The 18,831-nt window shown below is 39.4% G+C and overlaps 1 protein-coding gene across 3 annotated transcripts in view; it reads right to left on the bottom strand.

Annotated features, from left to right (window-relative positions):
* The window catches only part of AKAP6 (A-kinase anchoring protein 6), a 487,418-nt gene that overhangs the window by 431,395 nt on the left and 37,192 nt on the right, over positions 1-18,831 (bottom strand). The gene's annotated exons all lie outside the window — the stretch shown is intronic.

Raw genomic sequence — 18,831 nt, 5'->3', positions numbered from 1 at the left:
ACCAATGAGGACACTAGGCCAGCTGTCCAAAGTGAAAATCCAACCTGTCGAAAGTTCTCACAGCAAGTACATGATGGAACTAGGACCTGAGCCTTGATGTTTCACTCTGTAGCTAGTACAAAGATGTCCTCACCTCAAAGCCTCCCTCTGAAACCCTACTCTCAGACACAGGGATAGACTCCAGGAAGAATTCCAGAGGCAAATTTCCAACCAATGGCTTAGGTGGTGAGGGGGCTGGAGAGCACTGGTATCAGCAAGAGGAGAAGTGAGGTAACTAGAACAGAAGCAAAAAAGCAGAGAGAAAGAAAATAAATGTTTCTTGAGGTCCTGCTGGGTAACTCACAGCCTTGTGAGGTATGTATTACTAATCCTCTTTGCACATATAAGGACACCGAGGCCCAGAGGGTTAAATAACACACCATAGGTTAGTTAGGATGCCACCGAGCTGCGCATGAGCAGGTCCAAGTTTCATCCATCTGGGGGAAGGAAGGAATGAGACCCCACAGCTCATGGGACTCTGGGCCCTAGGCCAGTGAGAGTCTGGAGCAGAGAATGAGGATAGAGACTGATGAGAAACTGAGAGAAGAACATGAAGTACCTTGGGTGGACATACCTTTGGAGGATGGTCAGGGCCAGACGAGGTAGGTTAGAAAGGAGGGAGGGACAATGAAGCTCTACCTACCCAGCTTTCCCTCTAAAGCAAGCTGTGTTCTGCTTCCTACTTCCCCCACTGCTCTGCCTCCACATCTGTCTTATATTTTTTCTTTCCTTTAATTGTCCAACCAACGGAACTGAAGCATACTTTTATTTTATGTATTTACTGAATAAAGTCAGACGCTCTCACTCAATTTTTAAATTAGCTAAATGGATCATTTCCTATCTCTATCATTGCCCAGAAACATCACTAGGATTAAAACCAAGTTTCTCTTTGTAAGGATGGGTACCTCATTGACATTTTCTACATTTCTTCCAAAGCAAAAAGGTTTCTCATTCTTATCATAGATTAAGTATTTTGGCTGCATGTTTCTCCCACTCTATTATTATTTTTTTAAATAAAACTTTGGGGATTTGTTGTTTTTGATTCATAGGCCCTGCCAAAGACACTAAGGAAAAAACGCTTTTGTAAGAGGCTCTTAACTGAAATCCTTCCAGAAATCTTGCAAAGTAGAAGCTCTAAAGCAGATGTACTCCACTAAAAGTGGTTTTAATGATAGGGGATTACTTTTCTCATGTAACAAGGACTCTAGCAGCAGATGATACTGGAGGTAGTTCAAGGGTTTGAGGACATCACTAAGGACCAGAACTTTCTGTCCTTGTTCTGGATCATCCTCAAGCTTCAGGCATTATTTTCCCTTATGAAGAGATAAAAAAAAAAATTTATACCCTTTCTAACGATATGCCCCTTGAAGGGAGAATCTGATAAAATGTTTTATTATTTCAATGTATGAACCCCACCTTCAATAACATAGCTTCAAGCCCAAAGGAAGTGAAAAAGACCTCTCAAAATCTTCATTCCTTCACCAAATGTTTATTAATCTGTACCTGATGTCAGGTAGGCATTGGGATGAGGATGAAGCGAGAAATGAACTATACACTACCTTCTCCAGGAGCATTTATTCTGGTGCTGGAGACACACATAAAAAGAGATCATTGTAGATCACCACGCCAAGTACTGTAAATGAGGAAAGAACAGAAGGTGGGCGCCCAGACGGAGGCAGGTGTCTGCCTGAAGATAGTAAGGAAGGCTTCACAGAAAAGACACTCCACCTAATATGGAAGGACACACAGACATTTGTGAAGTGAATCAAGCAGCATTTTCAGTGGCAGGAGCAAAGGATTTCCTGCATAGAAAAGGAGCTGGAGAGGCAGCTCAGATTATGAAAGGTTTTAGATGCTCAGCTGAGGCAAATGGGGAGATTCTTAAGTCTGGGAATGATATAGTCAGCATCAAATTCTAGGAAGAAAACTTGCAACAGTGAGAAGACAAGTTTGTACAAGGATATAACAAGAGAGGCAGCTGTAGTTACCAGCAAGATGTGATAAGGACTAGACCAGATGTGGCAGAGAGGAGTGAAGAAGATGGGCCGATCATGGAGTTCCAAGATGGACATGACAGGATTTGTTAAATGATTAAATGTGGAGTGACAAGGAAGACACATTTTCAAGGAAAATTCACAGATCTTCAGGCTAGATACAGGTTGGGTAGAAGGTGATGCCATGACCCCACTCACAGAGATTAAAAATAAAAATCTTGGTGGGAGCTGCTGAGCTCAGCTTTCAAGTGTTGAGTTTGAGGTCCTGAGAGGCATCCAGGTCAAATCCAATCAGACAGGCAGTGTGCAAGCCTGAGCTCAAGTCTACAGGCCAAACATGGATGCAGGCCCCCTCTGCGCCCGGGGCAGGGGGCTGGCATTGTCAGAGCAGAGCAGGCCATAGGGGGAAAGGAAAGGAAAGGAAGCAGACTGAGGTAAGGAGAGACAGGAAGTGAGGAACAGGACAAGATGAGGAGAGAGGAAAAGAAAATGAGGAAAGGGGTAGTCTTAGTGCTTTACCCTGTAGGAAAGGTATAAAGCTACCTCAGGCCTCCCCAACCTTCTTCAAGCAACTTTGTGTAAAATAAGAGAGCAGAATACAAACAGAGCACATGACCTGCATCACATAGGACAACTGGCAGCAGCAAGAAAGAGGCAGGAAGAATGACTAATCAATTACTTCCTATGTTGCTCCCATGTATTTAATGATATTAAAAAAAAAAAAAAAAAAGCTAAGCAGTCTAAAGTAATTTCACGGAGAAAATAATCCTACACTCTTCAATTGTCCTTGAAGGAATTACTCTATTAGATAATTATTAGTTTCATTATCTGGAAAATTCACTTAGGTAAAACAGCATTTGTGAGAGTATCAAGATAAAAGAATTACTTCCATTTATAAATATTCATTTTTCTTCAATCACATTAAATGAAAACACTGTCCTAAAAAAAAAAAGTAACTGGTCTGGGTCATCTTAATACTTTCACAATACTAGAAAACAAATCAACCATTTTCAAAATGACTCTGCTATGGAGCCTAATAGACCATGTACATGAGGACAATCATGTCCTCTCACAAATACTTTTTTCTGGTGATGATTAGGCTGGTCCCTCTTCCCCAGCAGGCACCCAGTCTTCAGCTACTTTCCTTTCTTCCAGGCACGAGCTCCCACTGACTTCAAAGGAAGCTTTAAAAATGGATTAAAGCAAAGATCTTATATTGACTTCAAAGGGAGCGATGAAAACACAGAAGATATTTCATAAGGGAGGGGACAGAGATGGAAATTTTGTTCCTCATATTATTTTATGCTTAATGAATACCATCAGCATTCCCTGTGCATTCAGCCAAAACTGTGTTTTCTGCCCTTTACAACACTTTCAGTTTTGATGACATCATAATAGTTGTTCATTCTTTAAAAAAAGTTCTAATGCTTGCTCTAAATATTTCAGTATTATTACAGTGATACTAAGTGTTAGTTTTCTCCCTATATGACATGGTGGCCACGACAATACAATGTTGTCACACCATGTAGAATATTGCCATTTTAATTGCATACCATAATGTTGCTAAGGAAATTGATGAGAATTATTCTTGATAGCATAATGTTCTTTTATTATAATAAAAGAATATATCTGGCCAGATCTGATTCTTGGGTCTTTTCTCCTCTCCCAAATTACAAATCATTTAATATAATAAACTTAGAACTTTATGTGTAAGTGACCACCAGGACTGTTCTCTCTCTGAATAATGATTATTAATATACTACCACTACATTAACATATGTAAATTAAAATAACTTACTCTCCATGGCATTGAGGAGACTCCAAAAATACAAAATATACCCCAAGTAGGGGTTTCCTTCTCCATAAATATAGCTGAGACTCATTCTAAAACAATAATAATGGTTAATCAGGGGCTCTTAAACAAGTATTGTGGGCTAATAAAACTCCTACAGAGCCCTCTAAACTCACAAGGAGTCTTCTCCAGAGGTAGGACAGCCAGCTAAAACACAAACAAAACTTCAATGCAGGTGCGGTTGATATAAAGAAGGAAAGTAGTCATTTTACCCAAATGTTCAGGCCTTTGCTAGGAAACTCCATGCTCTTGGACTGCCTGTGCTCATTGCTGGCCTGTGTCCCACAGCATGACTCATGCTGACTTGTACACACATATTCTCTTTCTCTCTCTCTCTCTTTCGTCCCCAGCTCCCCCCACCCTTCTCTCTCTCTGTCTCTCTCTCTCTCTCTCTCTCACACACACACACACACACACACACACACACACACACTCACACACACATATACACTTCTATATGACTTAACCACATGTGGGAGTTCTTTGCCACAGGATGCAGAAAAGGTGTAGGAGGGAGTCAGAGAAATCTCTACTCTAGTCTCATAGGGAAAACAGAGTAGGGCAAGCTGAATGTGTTATATAATTCAAAGGAGAGAAAGATCAGACACAACATCACGTTTGACTAAAGTCTATATAAGGACTCACAAGTAAAATAATGAAACCAGTGGGACTACTGCCAACAGTAAGTCTTTTGCAATAAGCAAAAGAAATAATTATATCAAACTAGTAAGAGAGTTAAAAAGGTATAGGTATGCACTGATCTACCTAAGAAATCCAAGTCTGACTTCAAATTAGAAGACCAGACATTGCTCAAGAAAAGTGGTATTTCCAAGATCTCGTGGTATGTCCCCATATGCAGTTGGGACAGTAATAACCAAAATGTTACCTTCCTCAGTTTACTCAACTAAAACCAAAAGCAAACAGTTCAAATGGAAACAAAAAGAAAAAATATACACTCACCTTATTCTCCAAGAAAAGCTTTGAGTCTATTTGCATTCGTGTTTTGAACAGTTAAGTCCTTTTAATAGAAAACTTTTATGTAAAAAGAAACGGTACTAATTTCTTCTGTATTTTGTACATTTTATTTATCAACAAATAGACTCTGACAGAACACTGACTATGTAAGAGGCACTGCAGAAGGTCCTATGTAAAACCCCAAAATGAAATCGCTGTGGACTCCATTCTCTTGGGCCATGGGAGAGGTGCAGGGCATGAATAATGATATTATAGGGGAGAATGAGTTTTGTGGCCATCGAGAGTGAGAGGCAGAAAAAGCTATGTGCATCTCACATAAGACCACCTGAAGGAAAGAAAAATTATGTTTCACTTGTAGCCATGGTTTCACTTGAATCTTAGTTCTGAAGGAAGCTTATATATTGTCTATATGGAAAGGGGGGATAGGGCCCAAGATCAAATAAGTTCAAAGAATTTTGGAAACAATTGGCAGACAAAGTTAGAATACATTCTTTATTTATTTCCCAATACTTTTGATGGACTAATGTTACTTGCAAATACCCAAAAGAAAAATAGAGTTGGCAACATTTCTCAAACTTATTTGACCACAGGACACTTTTATTCACAGAGCATCTCATGGAACTGGTGACCCACAAACCACTTCGGTAAGCTGTAGCAGAATTTGAGCTTGTGTGGAAACATGAAGCACTAGAAATTGACAAGGCTTGGGTAGGTGAAGACTAATTAGAAGACAAAGTTGGAAAGATAGATCAGGGAGGACTGTGACTTACTGACTGCTTTTTCCTGGAAACTCCCTCTTCTGTTGGCCCTCCTAATAAAGCAAACTAATCTGACTTCAGTTCAAAAACCAGCTCGCCACTACTAACTGTAAAAACTTCAGCAATTACTTCTCTATCCCTGAGTTTCCTTATTTCCTTATCTATAAAATAGGGTTGTTATAAGGATTCAATGAATCCATGAATATAACCACCTAGAATGCCTGGAACATAGCAAATACATACTAAACCTTTACCTGTCTGTCTGTCTATCTATCTATCTATCTATCTATCTATCTATCTATCTAAGGCTTGATTTCTTTTCTAGCTTTCTTAGTATTTCTCTCTACCTCCTTTGTTGGCTCAGCATTGTCTTCTTGTTCCTTAAATACTGGCTTTCCCCAGGGTGGTCCCCTTAGCCCCTTTTTCTGCTTATTCTAAATACTCTCCTTGAGAGATGGCTTCAACTTACCTGGCCTGATGCATTCCTTGACTACAACCCCAGCTCTGATATTTCTCCCAAACTCCAGAGAGTATTTCCAAACACCATCTGAACATACCCACCTGAAACATTATGCAGGCACCTAACGTTATTCAAACGATGTTCAAAACTGTGTTTACTATCTTCTGTTCTACTTCCAAACCTTTTTCTCCTCTGTATCCATATCTCATCATCCAACACCCAGTTGTCCAAACTGGAAAATTTTGGATCCATTTTTCACTTTTTTTTTCCACTTTTTATTTTAATCACTTGGTGCTCATCACGACAAGTGCACGCCTTAATCTCCTTTACCTATTTCACCCATCCCACCACCTACTTCCCCTCTGGTAACCATCAGTTCGTTCTCTATAGTTAAGAGTCTGTTTCTTGGTGTCTCTTTCTCTCTCTTTCTTCCCCATTTGCTTTTTTTATTTCTTAAATTTCACATATGAGTCCTTCTCTGATTTATTTTGCTTAACATAATACTCTCTAGCTCCATCCATGTCATTGCAAATGACAAGATTTCATTCTTTTTGATGACTAATATTATATATTACTTATATAATATAATATTATATACACACACACACACACACACCACTTCATTATCCTTTCACCCACCAATGGACACTCCTTCCATATCTTGGCAATTATAAATCATACTGTTATAAACATAAGAGTGCATGTATCCATTTGAATTAGTGTTTTTGAATCCTTTGGGTAGATACCCAGTAGAGTGTGATTGCTGGATCATAGGGAGTTCTATTCTGAACTTTTTGAGAAATCTCCATACTGTTTCCCAGAGAGGCTGCACCAGTTTGCCTTCCCACCAACAGTGCAAGAGGTTCCCCTTTCTCCATACCCTCACCAAAACCTGTTGTTTCTTTTGTTGTTGATTTTAGCCATTCTGACAGGTGTGAGGTCATATCTCATTATAATTTTTATTTGCATTTCCTGGATGATAAGTGATGATGAGCATCTTCTCATGTGTCTATTGGCCATCTGGATGTCTTCTTTAGAGAAATATCTATTCATGTCTTCTCTGCCCATTTTTTAATTGAATTCTTTGTTTTTTGTGTGTTGAGTTGTATATGTTCTTTATATATTTTAGATACTAACCTTTTATCAGCTGTGTCATTTTCAAGTATCTTCTCCCATTTCATAGGTTGCCTTTTAGTTTTGTTGATTGTTTCCTTCACTGTGCAGAAGTTTTTATTTTAATGTAGTCTCAATAGTTTATTTTTTACTTTTATTTTCCTTGCTTCAGGGGAATGTATCTAGAAAAAAGTTGCTATAGCCAATGTCAAAGAAGTTACTGCCTGTGTTCTCTTCTAAGATTTTTATGGTTCCAGGTCTCAACATTTAGGTCTTTAATTCATTTTGAGTTTGTTTTTGTATATAGTGCAAGAAAGTGGTCTAGTTTCATTCTATTGCATGTAGTTGTCCAGTTTTTCAACACCATTTGTTGAAGAGGCGGTCTTTTTCCCATTGGATATTCTTTCCTGCTTTGTTGAAGATTAATTGACCATATAAGTGTGGGTTTATTTCTGGATTTTCTATTCTGCTCCATAGAATTAAGTGTCTATTTTTGTGCCATTACCATACTATTTTGATTATTATGGCTTTCTAATATAACTTGAAGTCCAAAATTGTGATTCTTCCAGCTCTGCTTTTCTTTTTCAAGACTGATTTGGCTATTTGGAGTCTTTTGTGGTCATTTTTTACTTTTTATACTCCCCCAACCCTGCCTTTGCCCTCCACTACTTCCATCCCTATATTCATTTGGTCAACTGATCCACTGATTCTATTTCTGGATTATCTCCTGAATTAATTAGTACCTCTCCATTCCTACCACAGGCTCTCATCACATTCTTACCATCTCTCATTTAGAGTTTTGAAGCAGGTTTCTAATGTCCTTCCCTCTTCCAAGTGATCCTCCACAATATATTTCATAAATACAAAATTGATTGCCTTATTCTTTAAAACTTATAAAGATTATAATTTTACATTAAATATCTCAAAGAGTGAACTCTAGTTAATGACATTCATTATGAAGTATTTACAGAGGAATTTACTGAAATCTTTAATTTGCTTGGAAATGGACAAAAAATAAAATGGATTGATGGATTATAACAGGATGGATTGATGGATGGATGGATGGATGGATACATATGTGATTAAAGAAATACAGTAAAGTGTTAATAGCATAATCTGGATGATAGTTATGCAAGCACTCATTATAGAATTATTTCAACTTTGCTATATGTTTACAAACTGTTCATAGGTTCCCTGTCATCTAGAGGAGAGTATCCAAACATCTTAGGTGGGCCCTTCAAAATCTTGCTCCTATCTACCACACCAGCCTCTCATTCTCCCCCCAGTTTGCACCATATGTTCTAGCCAAATGGAATGAGTCAACATTCCTTTATGTCTTATATACTCTCCTGTGGCTAAGGCTTTGTCATTCTTTGTCACCTTTGTCATCCTTTTCTTTTTGTCATTGGAAGACCCTTCCATTATTTCTCTATCTGGCAACTGTTTAAGTGTTCTTAACAGCAGCATCTCCTCTTGGCTGACTTCCTAGAAAATTAGCTTACTGATACATCAATCAGTTATTGTTGAGCTGGGGCTGGGGCTGGGGCTTATGTATGTATTTTTCCCAAATGCGCTAAAAGTTGCTTGATAGACTATGTCTCAATCTTTGTATATACAATACCCAGCATAGTCCCAACATTCTAGGCCCTGAAGACATGTCTCTGAATTAAACTGAATACCAGCTAAGAAGTGTACTATTTCTTTTTTTAGTTTTTTTTAAGTTTATTTATTTATTTTGAGAGAGGGTATGCAAGCAGGGAAGAGGAAGAGACAGGGAGAGACAGAATCCCAAGCAGGCTCTTGACAGCACAGAGCATGACATGGAGCTCAAATTCACAAACTGTGAGATCATGACCTGAGCCAAGATCAAGAGTTAGACGCTTAACCAACTGAGCCACCCAGGCACCCCGAAGTGTGCTATTTCTTATACTAAGTTGTCAGTTGCTGTCTCTGGGCCTTTTCCTTCACTCAGTAGCAATATGCTTGTTATTTGTTCCAATATAACAGTTGTTCTCATTATCCCTCATCTTTAACCATAGATAACTATGGTATCAGGATGTACAGCTCTTACACATTAATCAAATGGATGCACACATTTCAAGTCTGTTTTATATAATTACGTAGTAATTATTTCTTCCTATAAAGATTTTAAGTGAAGAAAAACTCACTCACAACTAGCTGATGCTTGGTCTATTCCCAGAAGTGCTAACAATGACCTTGCATGCATGAATACACACACGCACACGCGCACACACACACACACACACACACACACACAAATATGTTTTGAAATGAAATTTTATCTTATAAAGAACCAGGACCATCAGCTTCCAAAATATTAGAAGTTCCTCAAAAATTTTACCAAAGTTTGCATCTAACCTTCTTATCTTTCCCTAAAACTTGACAGGCAACAATTAGCAATAACACTTCAACCTCTCACTTCACTTCTCTCTAATTATTTGATGTTCATAAGAAACAGTCTCCAAACTACAAAAAACTATTTATTTGCGAGTTCCTAATCTGTCCTTTTACTGTGTTCAGAAAAATTATTTTCAATTAATGAGTTAATGCTTGATTCCACAAACCTGAGAGACTTGCCATTTCCTCTACTTTGTCTCTAGTGTCCAAAAACCAAAAATATGATTTTTAACATTCGCATTTATTATAAAGAAGTGTTGCTATAGTGAAATAAACTGTGACTATTTCCGGGTTCACTGTGTTGGCATTTGATTCAGATGACTAATATTTCTTATCTATTACAAACACTACATCTGACCCACTAAATTTGCATTGGTCCAAGGTTCACTGAACTAAAACATTTCTTCCTCTGTCTGCCAAGCACGTATTTCTTTACAGAAATCTTCAATAGTCAACTCTACAGTCACAGAAATCCACAAAGGATCCATCAAAAGTAAAAGAAAAATGCTAAGTTAATAAACAACATTTACAAAATGGTTACAATTTTGATTTGTGTAACAAGCATTCCCTGACTCCTAGCCTGTCAGACACTCCCTCAGCATGCTGGCCTCCTCAGAACCACATGTATCCTTCTACAAGGCAATTTGTTTGCTCATCCCCTCTACAACAGTGGAGGGGGGTGCAATTCTATATCCCAGCACAGAGTACAGCGCCAGGAATAAGTAGGTACTCGGTAAACATGTGTTGAAAGGAAAGAAGGAAGAAAGGAAGGAAGAAGATGCAGGGGTTATAGCTCTTGTACTGCTTATGATGTCTTTTAGGTCATAGAAAACAAGATCAGCATTTGTTTTTAGGAAATTGGACAGTTAATTTTCACGTTTCTGAAGTTCTTTTGTTATAGTCTAATCTATAAACTTCTGCTTCTCAACATTACTGTTTAAACTAGCAAATAGCTCCCCTCAAATGAAATCAACCAAAGTTTAAGGAAAATTATTTTGTTAACACAGTTTTGCACCTTCAGGAATCAACTGAAACTAAAACCAGGAGTCATCATGAGTCACTCCTCTTCCTCTTACACAAGGAAAGAGGATGCTATTATGGAGCAGAATACATGAAGAATGAGGCAAGCCAAGCCAGTCCAGTACTAAAACCAACCTGCCCACGTCTCTGCGTGGCCAGTAAACCCAGAAACTACAAACCCCAAACATATCTCTAACCACTTACTCATCTGTTTATATTTTGAGAGCCCTTTATAAGAGTAATATATTTTAGCTTTAAGAAACTATCTTCTCCCCACCCCCATCATTTAACAGTGAAATAAAAAATTTATTTTATGCAAATTGCCCTGTTCTTCCATTTCATCAGCATTAATAGAACCACTGGTTTCCTCCCTGATCAATCAGTAAGTTATTTATGGCTAAGCCTCCGGACTGTGCAGTTAGAGACACGGCAGAACTCCTCTAATGTCATGCATCAGGAACAATTCCACTCTGCAGGAAATCAAACTCAGTCATTATTTGGGTTCATTTCTGGTAATTAAGCAATTAAATAGCACTTTGGATATCTAGTGTGTTCAGCAACAAATTTTATAAGCATTCCTCATAAGAACCTAGAACAATACCATCCAGTTGAGAGCATCATCTTTATAAGACAAAAAATGATAGGGACCAGGAACCAAGAAAGTCCTTCCTTTCTGTGTGACAGTGATGCTACTCTTGTGAGGGCAAGCACCACACTGCTTCCTCAATGGCAATTTCTGATTTACACTGATTTGTCCACAGTCTTTTCCCCTGCATTTTAAAAGGGTTCCCACCTTTTCTACTTTGCCCAATTTACACCTATTGTCCAGCATAATTATTATTAATATCTTCATTCTCAAGAGTGATGAAATCATATACCTAACTCGAACAGTATAATTCTAACCACATCACTCCCTTGTTTAACTCTTTCAGTGGCTTCCCCCTGCCCTCAGAGTAAAGCCTAAACTTCTTCAACAAGGCTTTTTGACGTCTTGATAGCCACTAAACTATAAGCACCATGAGGGCAGGGATTTTTTATTGTCTGTTTGTTAACTGTCATAACCCTGAACAGTGGCTGGCACATAGTAGGGGCTCAAATATGCATTGGATGGCTGGCTTTTAAGGGGCCCACAGTGTGGGCGCTGCCTCTGTCTCCTACTGCATCTCTGCCTTTTCTTCACAGGCTAATCTTCAGTTGGATCTTACTGTGTTCAGTTCCTTTCTCACCTCTAGGCCTTTGCATATGTCCTTCCTTCTGCCTGATATATTCTTCTCCCTTGCACACCTCTACCTGTCTCATCCCCCCCATCTCCCGCTCAGCTCCTGTAGGATCTAGCTTGAAAGTCACTTCCTCCGGGAGGCTTTCCCCAGCCTGCTAGGAAATGTGCTCTAACTGTTTGTATGCACACCAACCACCTGTGCTTCTCCTAGGCTAATGCTCATCATACTCTCCAGTTAACTATTTCTGTACTCACTTACTCGCTCTATCTCTCTCTTTTAATTTCCTAGTCTGTTTGTTCCATGATAGCACTTATACACAGTCCTGGAACCCAAGCACCTATTACAATTTCTACCACCTGGGAAGCAATTAATAAATTACTGTTGAATTGATTAAAATAAACTAATGTGACCTTAAAGGTACAATATAAAGATGAAATGGTTTGACAGTCCCACCTTACCCTGCAATCGATTATGTTCAGTCCTGTGTATCATATGCTAATGGAAACAAAGCCCCTGCCTACTCAGAGAAAAATAATCAGGAGGGCTAATAGACTGACTAATGGAAACTGAGATAGTTCTGCCTAGAAAAGAGACATGGAGGGAGGCAGGGAAAGAGGAAATAAAAGACATGAGAACTGCCTTCCGATTTCTAGATTAAACATGCTTTATATGGCCTTGGTGGGATTAATGAGAGGAAGTTAGAGGACAACAGGTTTGGGCTTTTTAGCAGTCAAAGCTACCTGGAAATAAATGTGCTGTCTGTGAGGCAGTGAGTTTCCTGTGTCCAGCAGCATTCCATGATGGGCAAATGCAACTTGGTGGGGATATGAGGTTAGAGTATGTTATATTTTTTTATTTTTTTTAATGTTTATTTATTTTTGAGAGAGAGAATGAGACAGAGTGTGAGTGGGGGAGGGCCAGAGAGAGGGAGACACAGAATCAGAAGCAGGCCCCAGGCTCTGAGCTGTCAGCACAGGGCCCAACGCGGGGCTTGAACCATGAACCATGAGAACATGACCTGAGCCCAAGTCCCACGCTTAACTGACTGAGCCACCCAGGCACCCCTGGACTATGTTATTTTTAATCTTAAGTAGCAAAGAAGAAAAATAGTAGAAATTGAAGTAGTTAAGCAGCTTGATCAGATTAGAAGGGAAGATTAGAAGGGAAGATTAGAAGGGAAGACTCCTATGCAGAACTCGTTGAGGTAACTGGGAATTCAGCCCTGTCCCCATACCTCAGGCCTGTAGAGAAAAATAGGCTTGTTCAGGTAAGACAAAAAGGGAGGTTTAACAAGCAGGATACTAATGGTCACACAATCACTGGAGAGAAAATTAAAATCTCAAAAATATGATTGATGGAAATTCATTCCTATTTAAAATATAATAAAAAATACAAACAGATATTGGAATTACTAGTCTACTTCATAAAAAACAAAGAAAAAGAAAAATCTGTTCACCTTAATTAAAGGTGAAGAGAAAGAAAGATCTGCCTTTTTTCATAATAAATGTAAATAACATGTATTTTCATAATCTTAGCTCCTGAGCAATTAATACTTTAAAAAACAACCAGCAAAGAGATGGAGTTTTTGACCACTTAATTACATGAGTGTGAACACTTCTGAAGATTTCATACTTTTTTATTATTTTTTTAAATTTTTTTAATGTTTATTTATTTATTTTTGAGAAAGACAGGACGAGCAGGGGAGTGGCAGAGAGAGAGGGAAACAGAATCCCAAGCAGGCTCCATGCTGTCAACACAGAGCTCCATGTGGGGCTCAAATTCAAGAACCTTGAGATCATGATCTGAGCCAAAACCAAGAGTCAGATGGTTAAGCAAGTGAGCCACCCAAGTGCCCCTATTATTACTTAAATTCTAATTAGTTAACATATATGGTAAAATTGGTTTTAGTTGTAGGACTTAGTGATTTGTCACTTACATACAATACCCAGTGCTCATCACAAGTGCCCTCCTTAATACCCATCACGCATCTAGCCCATCCCCCACCCACCTCCCCTCCAGCAACCCTCAGTTTGTTCTGTATCATTAAGAGTCTCTTTGACCTTGGCCATAGCAACTTCTTACTCAATACATCTATGGAGGCAACGGAAACAAAAGCAAAAAATGAACTATTGGGACCTCATCAAAATAGAAAGCTTATGCACAGTGAAAGAAACAATCAAGAAAATTAAAAGGCAACTGACAGAATGAGAGAAGATATTTGCAAATGACATATCAGATAAAGGGTTAGTATCCAAAATCAATAAAAAACTTATCAAACTCAACACCCAAAAAACAAATAACCCAGCAAAGAAATGGGCAAAAGACTTGAATAGACACTTTTCCAAAGAAGACATCCAGATGGGTAATAGACACATGAAAAAATGTTCAACATCACTCATTATCAGGGAAATTCAAATTAAAACCACAATGAGATACCACCTCACATCAGTCAGAATGGCTAACATTAACAACTCAGGCAACAACAGATGTTGGCGAGGATACAGAGAAAGGGGAAACCCTCTTACACTGCTGGTGCAAATGCAAACTGGTGCAGCCACTCTGGAAAACAGTATGGAGGTTTCTCAAAAAATTAAAAATAGAACTACCCTATGACCCATAAATTGCACTACTAGATATTTATCCAAGGGATACACGTATGCTGTTTTGAAGGGGCACATGCACCCCAATGTTTATAGCAGCACTAATCAACAATAACCAAAGTATAGAAAGAGCTCAAGTATCTATCAACAGATGAATGGATTAAGAAGATATGGTATTATATACAATGGAGTATTACTCAGCAATCCAAAAGAATGAAATCTTGCCATGTGCAACTATGTGGATGGAACTAGAGGGTATTATGCTAAGTGAAATTAGTCAGAGAAAGACAAATATCATATGACTTTACTCATATGAGAAATTTAAGATACAAAAGAAATGAACATAAGGGAAGGGAAGCAAAAATAATATAAAAACAAGGAGGGGGACAAAACATAAGAGACTCTTAAATACAGAGAACAAACTGAGGTTGCTAGAGAGGTTGTGGGAAGGGGGATGGGCTAAGTGGGTAAGGGGCATTAAGGAAGACACTTGCTGGGATGAGCACTGGGTGTTATACATAGGGGATGGATCAATGGAATCTACTCCTGAAATCTTATTGCACTATATGCTAACTAACTTGGATGTAAACTGAAAAACTAAAAAAAAATGTAAAAAAAAGAGTCTCTTATGAATTGTTTCCCTCCTTCTCTCTCTCTCTCTCTCTCTCTCTCTCTCTCTCTCTCTCTCTCTCTGTCTGTCTCTCTTTTAATATGTATTCTTAACCCAAGCTTCGAGTCACTGGAATAAAACTACATGTCTTATCAGTCTCTGAGATAAGACTCCTGGTGACAAACTAATGACACTGATCTCTGTTTTGAAGGCCCTGTTGTATTGTGGATTTAGTGGGGCAGGAAAGAGGGAAGAAGTAGCTGGGCCTCTCATGCAAAAGAGTGGCCCCAGTGGGGCCACTGTTCCCAGGAGGGCTTCCAAAAGACCTTCTGAATAATTCATGGTTTGATTGGAGCAGCCCACTGCAGGGAATGCCCTTCTGTTTGGCTATCATGCGGGCTTCTTTCAAGAACCTACTCTGGGAGCTTCATCAAGAGAGAGGTCAGGCTTGTTTGTAAAGTAAAGCAGTCGGGTGTAGTATGCCTTAGAACTTCTTCCCCCAGCCTCCTCTGAGCTGTGCTATGACCTCACACAAGACTCTCTTTCTCCTAGGGGACAAATTTGAGATTTAAACACCTCAACTTAACATAATTAACATTTTGACTAAACAGACTAAACATAAATGGAAATCTTTGTTATAGCTTTAATGACCAACAGCACTTCCCAAAATACACACACACACACACACACACACACACACACACACACATGCATTTTGTAATCCAAATGTAGAGAAAAGAAGATGTCACTCTCTACTTAGAAAACAAACACAGCAAGAGATGAAATATGCAATGCCAGTTAAAGTCAACATTCTGAAAGTGAAAGGGCTCCATTCTCAGGGCAGACTGTCTTGATCTCACAATGGTTTTCTAAAGACCTTGGACTGAAGTCAGAGAGTACGTGCCAAGGATCACAGCCATTCCCCACCCCACCCACAGTCACTGTGGTGTGGGAGACAGGCTATCAACATTCAGAGGCAACTGACCCCAGAAGGCACTGCCCTACAAAGAATTAATTTCTGGGGATCCCCGGCATCAAGTTTAGTTCAAGTGCTACTTTCTAAGTGAAAGAAGATGTGTTGGCTGATAAAAGAATGAAGTATGGCAATCAGACATCAGGCGACTGTAAATGGGTAGGAACAGAATTGGGAGTGATGGCATGAAGCTGAGCAGAGGTGGTCCTTCATGGAAAGGGGCAAACAAGGAAGGTTAGGATGACAGGAAAAGGCCAGGACGAACAGATTGCTGTTTGATGTGTGCAGTTTTCTTTATGTTGTCCTATTTTAATGGGAGAGATTTTGAGGGTGTTTATATGTGAGGAGAAGAGTCAGTGAAGAGAGGTTTGAATATACAAGGAATAGAGAGGGGCTGACCAGTGGGAAAGGGCCCCAGGGAAGTGGGGTAGACTGCAGACAGGGCAGGGACACCTTTCCCCTGACGAAGGAGGAAATTGTGGGTGCACATGGTGGTAAGCAAGCCTGGGGTATGGAAGCTGAATTGCTTCTACCTTATGATCAACAGTTTCTTGGGGAAGTCAGAGGCATGGTATTCCTGAGAGTGAGGAGGTAAGGTAGTAAAGAGAGGCTTGAGGTAAAAGTGAGGACTGGTTGATGAGAAGACAGGGAAAAGGCTGACCAGCAAGACTGCTAGATGGCCCAGAGTCCCTCCTCACACTCAGCCTGGGTACAGGTCCTCCAGGAGTAGCACCCACAGAGAATCACAGGAAGAGTGTAGTCTCTGAGGGCCAGAGAGGTTGGAGGAAGCTGTTCAGAGGAGATGGAAAAGGATTAGAATTGGTAGTCAAGAGGGTTAACCAACCATAAAAGGTACACATTATATGGTCAGTTCCAAAGGAAGGCTCAATGGATCCTGGGGTTGTTAGTAAGTTCTGGTTAAGACATCAGATACTGTTAATGACGGGTGCCCCCATTAGTGCTCTACAAAGGAGAGAGCATGCTAGGTCCTAGCATGGGAAAAACAATGACTATTGAGCTACAGAAAAACTTCTGCCTAGAGAATCTCTCTCCCTACTGTACCATTACTTTATCATTAGATAAGTAACTTTATTGTCCTGAGATGACTCACTCGACACATGTACTGCCACCATGTAGCTTATGCAATCAAGAGAGATAAAAGCACCCTGGAAGCAATTAGGGAATGAGAATGTGGTGCTGTGTCCTGTCATCTGCAGCAGAGGTTAATACCAGTCAATCAGGGAGGCAGGTCTGGACTCTAGGAACAAGTATAGCTTAGCTCCCTGTGCTAACCTGGGCACATGGCTTAGACTCTTTGAGTATGAACTTCTGAATTTGTGAAGTATGGAGTTTGAATCTAGACGGAGTAGAATCTAGATGATTTTCTAAGCTGTTTCCTAACTCTATTATTCTTTATATTTCTAACACTAAATCTATTTATAATTTAAATGCCTGATTCCAGAGTCCAACCATCTCTGGCAATGTAAACCTACCACTTAGCAATGAATAAAACAAAAATATTCTGACTGGGGCCCCAGTGCAATTGTCATGATTTGCTATTCATGTTGTATTATCATCTAGAAAAGTATTATTCCCAGTTGAGACTTTGGGAATACAAATTGTGAGAAATGATTTAAAAAGCCCCCTATTTGCTTTTCCTTTGGAATTAAAATCTAATCTCTTTTACCTTGAAATATCTATACTTCAATGGGAGGTTGGGGTGAGACAGAAATGGATAATACTGGACTGGACAGGGGGACAGGGTCCAAATGAAAAAAAGAGTTTAAAATATTGCCAGTGTGAAAGATCAAAAACAATTATGGCTATTTACCTTAGCCAATGGGATAGTTACTTAGATATTTACCTAAATAATCCCTCTCCCTCCTACCACCACCACCACCATCACCCTTCAACAAATGGGATGAGGGTTATGGAGGGGCACTGATTTTACAGTTACAAATCTAAAGTTGGGTAAACCACTCCATTTTGTCCACCAGGCAAAGTCTACAGTCTATAAACCAATCATATTTTCCAAGGGCCCTAGTTGTGTTAAAATATAAGGTAGGGGACTTACAACGCATCTGTTTCTAGAAGAATCTTAGAGAATACTGATCTAAACTGGTCCAAATGCACTACTTTATCAGTTTATTTCCTTCAAAACCTGCCACCTTCTTTCTCACACCCCACGCCCCACAAATGGGGAACCCAGCCATTTCGTTTGCAATTCATCCTCTTTCATTCTTTTTTTACCTATCAAAGGTTACTCCCTCACCATGGACTAGCCACTGCCCTCTTATCTCCCTAGTAACCATCCATTTGTCTTTTCAGTAGAAGCTCAGGTGGCACCTCCTCCGTGAAACCTCTCTCTACTGACCTAAGTAGACTTACATGCTTGTTTTCCTGTGTTCCCATAGCATTAGTATATAACCAACCTGTTACTGACAGGGGTTTGGTTGGTTGGCTGGTTTGTTGGTTGGTCAGTTTCATGCTTCTGTCTATTTACTGGGATGGTAAATTGTATGAGAGAGGGGACAATGTGTTTTCTCTCTGTAGCTCCAGTGCCCAGGAAAGCATGGCATCCAGCAGCAAACTAACAAAAATGTTCTATCTAGTCCATATCTCAGATAATGATATTCCATCCATTTTATCATTCACACTACAAACCTCAGGGCCAGCTTTGGTTCATCTCTTTCCGTCCCCTCACTCCACTGAAGTCCTGATATAAATACCTCTGAAACTGACTCTTTTTCCCATTTTCCAGTTCCACTGTTACAGGTTCATACCAGCCTTTGTTTTTTC

The sequence above is a fragment of the Acinonyx jubatus genome, chromosome B3, assembly GCF_027475565.1.
Source record: "Acinonyx jubatus isolate Ajub_Pintada_27869175 chromosome B3, VMU_Ajub_asm_v1.0, whole genome shotgun sequence".
Lineage (NCBI taxonomy): Eukaryota > Metazoa > Chordata > Mammalia > Carnivora > Felidae > Acinonyx > Acinonyx jubatus.
Note: the sequence above shows the minus strand (reverse complement) of the source record. Positions and strands in the feature narration are given on the sequence as shown.